Consider the following 9,672-nt stretch of genomic DNA (forward strand, 5'->3'; position numbering starts at 1 on the left):
AGGTCACAATTCTCATGGCTCGAAATCTGGGTGTAACATATTTTTATAATGACATGATAGGTCAGTCCATAGAACCGACCTACCATGTCACATGAAAAGTCAGTTCCCACACAACCGACTTACCATGTCATTTAAAAAAATATTAATTAAATACATTAAAATATTTATAAAGGTTTTTTTATTTTAAATTATAAATACTATTCAATTAAAATATTTTTTCATTATAAAATAAAATTATTTTTTATATTATAAATAATTGATTAATTTGATTCATCTATTAATATTTCAAAACATTATAATGTAGATAAATAAATATAATTTTTTTACATTTATTTCATACACTACTAAATAAATTATTGTATTTTAAATTTCAAATAATGTAAAATAAATAAAAATGTGACATGATAAGTCAGTTCATATAGTACCGACCTACCATGTTAGAAATGTAGGACATAGTAAGTCGGTCCACACAGAATTGACCTACCATGATTAACATGGCATGTCAGTTTTGCAGAAACCGACTTACTATGACATCTTCAAGCATGGGAGGTCGGTTCCTGCGTAATCGACCTCCCATGCTTACCTTTATTATACATGATATGTCGGTTCTGTGTAAACCGACTTATGAACATGTGGTAATTCAGTTTAAGTAGAACCGAATTCTCATGGTCGATGACTGATGTCCAGATTGTAGTAGTGTGTGGGATAAGGGAGTTTAAACAAGAGACACATCAACGAACAATGTATTCAGAATGTGTGCAGCATTATTATGGACTATCAATGATTTTCCAGCCCGTAGTAGTTTGTCTGGTTGGTGTGGCCAAGGATATATGGCATGTCCTTCATGCAACGAAGACACTCCATGTCGGGTAAAATGGAAGACGACTTATGTTGGTCATAGAAGATTCTTATCTTCTACGCATAAGTGGAGGAAGAGTCACTTGCTTTATGAGAATTATGAAAAAGGACGTCCTCCAAGAAAATTCAGTAGTCAAGACATACTCGAACAATTAGCGCATGTTCCAGATCTTTTGCCGGGTAAACATGTCAGTTTCAGGGGTGTGAAAAGAAAGTGAGATCCAAAAGAGCTTAATTGGAGTAAAAATAGTATTTTCTCTGAACTTGATTACTGGTCCGAACTTGAACTGAAGCACAATTTATATGTGATGCATGTAGAGAAAAATGTTTGCGACAGTTTACTCGGTACTTTTCTTATGAATGAGAAATCTAAAGACACCACCAACGCACGAGTAGACTTGAAGAATTGGGGTATCTGAGAAGAGTTGCACCTCAAGGAAGACGGTACAAAGTTGATCAAACCACATCCTATGTACTCTTTTACACCGGATGATAGACGATTTTTTTGTCAGTTCGTAAAAGGAGTTAGACTTCCTGATGGCTTCGGTTCAAATTTCTCTAAGAAAGTGATTGAAAATGATGGCAACATTGTTGGGTAGAAATCTCATGATTGTCACATTCTTATGCAACGTCTATTGCCGGTAAAAGTTCGAGGCTACTTGGATAAGTCTATTTCGAAGACAATCATTGAGCTTTGCAATTTCTTTAACTAAATTTGTGCTCGTACATTGGTTATTAAGGACATGGAGAATGCAGTAGATCAAGTGATACAAATTTTGTGCAAGTTGGAGTTAATTTTTCCTCCAGTCTTTTTTGACATAATGATTCATTTAATTCTTCATTTACTGCAAGAAGCTATCCTCGGAGGACCAGTTTACATGAGGTGGATGTATCCGTTTGAACGATATATGAAGAAGTTGAAAAATTATGTTAGGAATATGGCGTGCCTTGAAGGGTCTATAGTGGAGGGTTATGTTGCCGATGAAGCTTTGAATTTTTGTTCGCAATATCTTCAGGGCGTACATAATAAATTTAATCGTCCGGAAAGAAATGTGGATATTGTTATTCCTAAAAGACAATTGTTAGTTTTTGAATCATAATGTCGTCCAAGTAGCGAAAAGAAAATCATATCCCTTGACTATCTTCATCGGAAAGAAGTGGAGTGGTTTGTACTCAACAATTGCCCCGAAATCCAACCATATATGGAGTAAGTAGATCAACACATATATGAGTTCATTAAATTTAATTCATGGAAAACTATTATCTTACCTTACTCCTTGTGCCATACAATGAATGCCTTCGAGAAAATTCAAACATAAATCTTCAAAAAGATTTCCCTATCTGGATTAAATTGAAGGTAAATTATCGAAACTATAGAATTCTTATGAAATTCGTATTGATTAATACTCATCTCATTGTGTTTTCTTTTTTTGTGTCATACTCTATAGATGGGTCATTTGCGGAAAGTACAGTCAACAGAGTGTACAGATGAATTATTTGCTCTAGCAAACGGGTCCAATCATAATGCATACTCCTACACGGCTTGCATTGTTAACAGTGTGATTTTTTTGGTCAATAGTCGTGACGAAAGACATACCACTCAAAATAGTGGAGTTTCGGTGCCAGGAACCAATGGTTTCACTTTCTATGGCCACTTGAGGAGATTGTAGAGTTATGCTATTCCCATGGTTACTCGGTAGTATTTTTTCGACGCAAATGGTTCAACACTGATGCAAACAAGGGTCGAAATGTGACTGAGAATAACATAACTAGTATCATGATTAATTCTGGATGGTACAAGAATGATCAGTTTATTCTCGCCACTCAAGCAAAACAAGTTTTCTATTTGGAAGATCCTTCAAGAAACAAAAATGGGAAGGTAGTACAAGAAGTCAATCATCGAAAGATCTGGGATCATCCAAGTATCGATGATGATAACAAGGTTGATGTCGTACACGATAATACTTCATCAAATTTTGTACTCACTGTGGAATTAGGAGAGTTGGAGATTATGAATTTGGATCGACTTGGTCACACCAGCATAATTGGGGAAATGTCTTAATCTGTTCTGGATGTGGATGATGATTTCATCAATGACGATGATGATGGTGATGAAATTAGTGAATATGATTTAGAAAGTACAGATGATGATGTAGGAATCGACATTGATGAGGAATAATATTTAGAAAGTACAGATAATACTCATATTTTGTATGTTTAATATGTATGTTTTAATTTGAAGATTTTTCAATCAATATATGACTTTTCTCAACAATGTTTGGTTTTCAATAGTTTCAACTGCATTACCAAAATTATTTAAGTTATGTAATTAACCTCCAACTATAACTGAGTTTAAGTTAATAATTATTTAAAATGCAAAGATATGTCTGCTACTATTGCTCGTTCTCATGGCAGTGATGGAGCGGATCCTCCTCCTCCTCCAGATCCCATGCGAGTTCCTACTTCCTGTGAGACAGGTAATATACTATAATTAGTCTATCTTTATCAATAAATGACTTGTTATTATTTTATTCAATTTAATTGTATTGTTTAATTAACATATGCAGTGGCTGCCGCAAAAAGAAGAGGTCGGTCTCGATCCAAAAATTTGCAACAGCTCGTCAACAACAATAAAGGTCCGTTGGCTCTACAATTTGATCTGAAGGAGGGAACCTTCAAAGAATTTGGTGATATTGGGACGTTGTTCACGAGACTTATTGGAAACCTTATTGGTCACCATGTCCTGTTATATTATGACTCATGGCAGAGTGTTCCGGATGAGCACAAGATTGGATTGATGCAAAAACTTGAGGTAAATTTATCTACTTATTCACGTGTAATGTTTTTTTTTTATAATTTAAAAAATCTCACAATTTATTTTAAGGAATTTTTCATTCTTCCCAAAGCTCTCCCTGAGTGGCGACTGATAGAGACTGGGATTGAGCGAGAGTTTCAGGATCGCTACAAGGATAGAAAAGGTCGCAAGAAAAGACACTTCGATGAACATGGATGGTATGATGATATCGAGATAGCCATAAAGAATCCACCAGAGGACATTGACAAGAGTTGGCAGAAGTTGGTTGACCTTTTCACCACTCCATAGTTCATAGCACGCTCAAAGAAAATGCTGCCAACAGAGCAAAACAGAAGTATCCAAGTCTCCATGGATCAACTTCTTATGCTTCTGCTAGATTTAAGAAGGTAAATAAAAATATATAGATAATTTGAAATATTTTAAGTTATCTTAATAATAATTTCAATATTTAACTGAGATTTTGTTAATTTTTTTTTTTGTAAAGATGAATCTTCAAACCAAGGAACTGCCCAACATTATCGATACCTTCCATGACATGCACAATCATCTGACACGAGAATGGGTGAACACGAATGCTAAGGATGCATATGTAAGTAACTTTCTAAGTTTTGTATCTATGTATATTATTCAATTATATTATGTATTACTTGTCTTGTTTCTAAATTGCAGGATGCCTTGCAGCAAGAAGTCCAGACACAATCCCAATCTTAGTCTCAATCTGAATCTGAAGCAGGAAGTGCCAATGTCAATGATACACAAGTCGTCTCAAAGGTACTTGGTCAATGTTTTGGCCACAACCGAGGTATTGGACGGAAGTTGAAGGGCAGTAGTACATTTGCCTCAAGCACCACCGGATCCTCTTCACAATCAGAGGCATCACCATTTCCGTCCACCACAGGTGGCCCTCCGACAATACCACTTGAGGCTTTCCAGTCCATGATTCAACACCTTAGTCAAGCCTTTATGACCCAGAGCAACAACTTCCAGCAAATGCAACAATATTTGCAAATAACAAAACCGAGCATCCAACCTCCACAATTTCAACCTGTCAACTTGGACATGAACATGATACAGTCCATGATGGCAAGCTTTCAACCACAACAACAATAGCCACAGCCACCACAACAGCAACCACCACAACAGGGCGACGATAATGACTTTGGAATTGATTTTGATGACATTTAGTTTTATTAAGTTACTATTTTTTAATTATTAATATTTTGTGTTTTTATTTTATTTTGGAGACAATACTACTTATGTTTTGTTATCATACATTTTGGAGACTATGAATATTGTTAAATTGGTTTTATTATTTAATTATTAAATTATTTTTATTTATTTATTTAATTAATATTTAATAAATTATTAAAAAAAATTTAATCAATATAATTAATTAAATATATATTTTTAAAAGTATATACCTACAGCGACGACATGTCATCGCTATAGATGGAGCGGTCGACATACCTATAGCAACCACATGTCGTCGCTGTAGAAGTTTTTTGAAATTCAAAATTTCAAATCTTTCACCACCAACAGCGATGACATGTCATCACAATATCCCAGTCCAACAAAAAAAAGTATTTCTTACTGCGACCGACATGTCGTCACTGTAGTAAAACCCTACTGTGACGACTACGTTTTCTTGTCGTCGTAGATTGCTACACATACGGACCTACAACGACGCCATTGTTGCGACGACTTCTTGGTCTACAGGGACGACTTTTGTCGTCGCTGTAGAGCCTTTTCTGGTAGTGTCAATACAACAAGTATTTTGAAACAAAACTTAACTTTAATCTTGAAAATGTAACATTCATTCTTAAAGATACTTAAAAACAGGCAACAACATTTGGATGTCTCATTTAAAATAAAAGAAAACATAATTTCATGCAATAACATACAATAAGATTCCATGCAATAAGGATTGACTGACGATAGTGATTATAACAATGGATAGCGACTTTATATGAGTAATATCATTTTATGAATTCAAGAGTTCAATTCTGAGTCTATAGTGGAGTCATGAGGAATTAATAAATTGTGAGATAATTTATTTAATAAATAAACTCATGGGAATTTATTGAAGCTTATCTTCATGGATCCATGGTCCCCATCTCGTCTCTTATTAAATCAAGCTTAATAGTCTCAAACAATTGATTTGATTATCAATTATGTATACCAAATTGACTGAGTTAATTTAATGATATTTATATGTATTAAGAATTTGGGAATAAAAGAAAGTCTTTTGGGCAAATTTATTAATATTGAAAAATTGGTGTCAATATAAATAAATAATATTAAATCAAATTTAAAATTTTAGTTAGTTAATTTGAATAAATATTTAATTAATTAATTATAAGACAAATAAATAATTTTTTTTAATTTGGCCCAATTGGGATTAAAATTTAAGACAAAAGATATTGGGCCGAACTTGTTGTATGGGGTGCCCAAGATCTTTTATTTTCAGTTTATTGTTTTAATTAATTTAATTAAAATAAATCTCATTTAGTTGCCTATATATGAATGTGATGTATAGGGTTTTCAGTAAGTGTTTCAACTTATTCTTTTGGTAAGTGAAAGAAAAAGAAAACCTAGACTCTCCTTTTGTAATGCCCCGAAATCCCTAATGCGGTTTAATGACTAGATTAGTAGGCCGGGAGGGCCATAATTTTTTAATTATGTCATTAACTGATTATATGCATGTTTATGTGAATTATATTATAATATGATGTTATATGCATGCATGTGGGCCCACATTTGATTGTTAGGGTGTTTTGGTAATTTGGCCTGTTGAGGGCATATTTGTGTATTTTGGTCCATATTGTGATTTATGGATGAGATCCCATTATTATGGAGATATATTCGAGCTATTCGGCATGAGACGGTCTTATATTTCAAATTAGCGGTTTTGCCATAACGGGGTCATTTATTGGGATATTGGATAATGAGAATGTTTATTTGATGATAAATTGGGAGTTATTGAGATCAAGAGGAAATTCTGGGAGTTTTGACTATTATGTCCCCGGGGGTGTTTTTGGGACCTCGAGCACTAGGTTTTATTTGAGATTACTTAAGCTTGAAGTAGTCCTTCAGATAGAACCGTATGTTAGAAAACACTTTCTCTTTTCCCGTTAGTTCCTTTTACCGTTCGAGGCAATTTCGAAGAAATCTCGAGTTCTAGGAGTTGGAATCAAGCGAGGATCGAGGCATACCGATCCTAGGAAAGATTAGAATCTTCTTGACCAAAGGATTTAATGAGAAACAACCCAATCAAAGGTAATCTAAGCTTTAAGTTTTGAGTTTTTAGAGTTTCTAAGCTTTGAATTGCATTTTGTGAATCGTTGAGCTTTTGATTCGTTTGAGCCTCGGGATTTGATGATTTTGGATCATTGGGATGTTTGGGAATCTTGATTTTTGGATTTGGAAGTGTTATGGTATGTTTTTGGAAGGTTTAGGATGAAGAAAACCAAGGTTATGGCTGGTTTCTGGGTGGGGACCGCGACCCTGTTCTTGGGCGCCGCGGCCCAAGCTTGAAGAAGCTGGTGGAGGCATTTGGGCGTGCTGGGTGCCGCGACACTGGGTAGTGGGCGCCACGGTCCTTGCTCCTGGTGTGGCTGGGGGCCGCGACTCAAGGTGCTAGGGTTGCGACTCGGGCAGGGTTTTGAGGCCATTTGAGTGTTTTGACCTCGGGAACTTGGTTTTAGGCCTCATGATCGTTCCTACTACCCGGATTAGTGGGGTTCGATGTCCCGGAGGCTAGATCTTGGTTTGGGAACCTTTGTTATTCATTTTTATTGATGGTGTCCCATATTTAGTTATGACTAGGAGACCACTAAAGGGCTTAAAGGTTGATCGTTCTCATGGGGCGTTCTTATATTAACTCTCGCTCGAATCAGAGGTAAGAAAACTACACCCTGTGTATATGACATGCATGATTTTTGTTGAGGCATGTTGGTTGTTAAATGTGGACATTGATTGTATATTAAATGCTTAGCAGAGCTAGCTTACTTGTGTATGGCACTGATTAGTCAGGGGCGACACTGGTCGCGTATTACTGACCTGAGAGTCAGAAACGGCATAAGCGTCCTGAACGCAGGGGAGATAAAAGATTAGATTTAATCGATATCATCGTTGAGTGACTCTGGGAGCATTAATGCTAGACTGACCCTAAGGTCGATGAAACTTATAAGCGCTTGTCTAGTCTATGACTAGTTACTCAGAGCCAGGGCCAAAGGCCTAGGTGACAGCTTGTCACATGGCTAGGGAGCAGAATCCCATGGTTATGACTCTATGGCATGAGGTAGGTTATGTTGGTGACTAGTTCATCAAGCACCTATCCTGTTTAAGCTAGTGAGAGGATCACTTATTTGTAAAGCCTAGGTGACCCTATCGTCATATGGCTAATGGGAACATAACCCATCTTAGTGACTTTTGCGACTGTCACTCATCTGTTTTGGACTGAAAGTCCTGAATGATTAGTATGATCATTGTAGATATTATACTCCTGCTATATTGTGTTTTCTTGCTGGGCTTTGGCTCATGGGTGATATGTGGTGCATGTAAAGGGAAAGAAAAACTCTCCCAGCCTTGAGTGGAGAGCTTAGGTGGTGTTGTGTACATATGCAGCCGCTTGGCCACTACAGCCAAGGAGTTCTCAGAGGAACTAGAGGGTTTACCCTATTTTTGCCGCTAAGGCCGGCGAGTTTGTAAATTTAAACAGCAATGACTATTTTGAGTTGTAAATAACTTATAAACATTTTTATGGGCCCATGAACAATTTTATGTATTAAATAAAATATATCATTTCCTTTTGATTGATTTTCCACCTTAGCCTGTTAATAACACCTAGAAGCACATTTTTAACCAAAGAACTCGAGTAGCGAGTTAAATTCACGGTTCACCGATCACCGTAACCGTTCTGAGGTAACCAGGGTGTTACACCTTTCCTTTAGCTTGATGTCCATCACTCTCTCATTCTCCCTTTGTAATTTTGTCTCATGTGTTGAGAATTTGCCCACACTTTTTTAGAGTTGCTTAGAGGTAGGCTTGGAAGACTTTGGTATCGTTCTAAACAGTTTAAATTATTGACTATTACTAGCATTCAGAAAGGACAAAAGGATAGAGAATCTAAAGGAGTTACGCACTTCGTAATTAATTATTTATGTATGAGTAAATACCATTTTGGATGATGTGTTGTGCAAATCGGACCATCTGTTTTGTTAAATGACAATTCAGACCATGCATTTTGCAAAATAGAACAAAATAATACCCTGAGCCAAATTTTGGTCAATTTTTTATAACTATGACCAAGATACCCTCAAATATTCTAAAATAAAAAATAAATTCTTTCTCCTCTCTCCTCTCTCCTCTTTCTTCCACGTTCCCCTTTCAGTTTTATATCAACCTTTCCCACCAGCCCCCAGACCCCGCGCCACCCAGCCCACCCTTGTTTGTCGCAGACCCCGCGCCGCCCATCCCAGCCCTGGCCATCGCAGAAAGAAAACAACAACGTCTCTAGTAGTCTTATCTCTCGCTTTGACTCCTGCTTCGTGTGGATCTAGGTACAAAGCAATGACTTCGACCTTCAGACATGGTGGTCGACATAGCTAAAGTGGTAGTCCGACAACGAAAGTATAATTGTAAATATATAAATTTATACTAAGTAAAATTCTGGGTTTTTCTTTCATTTTTAATAGATCTGGTTTGTTTGAATTAGATGAAAAAAAAGGGTTTGAAGTTTAATAGATCTGGGTGTATCTATGCATATGTATTCTTTCAAGCTCTAAGGTTTATCGATTGTATTCATCTTCGTCTAATGATTTATTAATTGGGTTTGTTCATCTTGAAATTGGGTTTGTTCATTTGCTTGCTTTTAATGTTTGTGATAGTGATTTCTTCTTGATTTGGGAATGTTGAGTTTCTTTTATTTGAATTTTTTTTTCTTTGATATTTGAAGGTATTTTTTTGAGGTACTTGATTTGGATATGTAAACCAAAACT

This window comes from Humulus lupulus, chromosome 8 (assembly GCF_963169125.1).
Source record: "Humulus lupulus chromosome 8, drHumLupu1.1, whole genome shotgun sequence".
Lineage (NCBI taxonomy): Eukaryota > Viridiplantae > Streptophyta > Magnoliopsida > Rosales > Cannabaceae > Humulus > Humulus lupulus.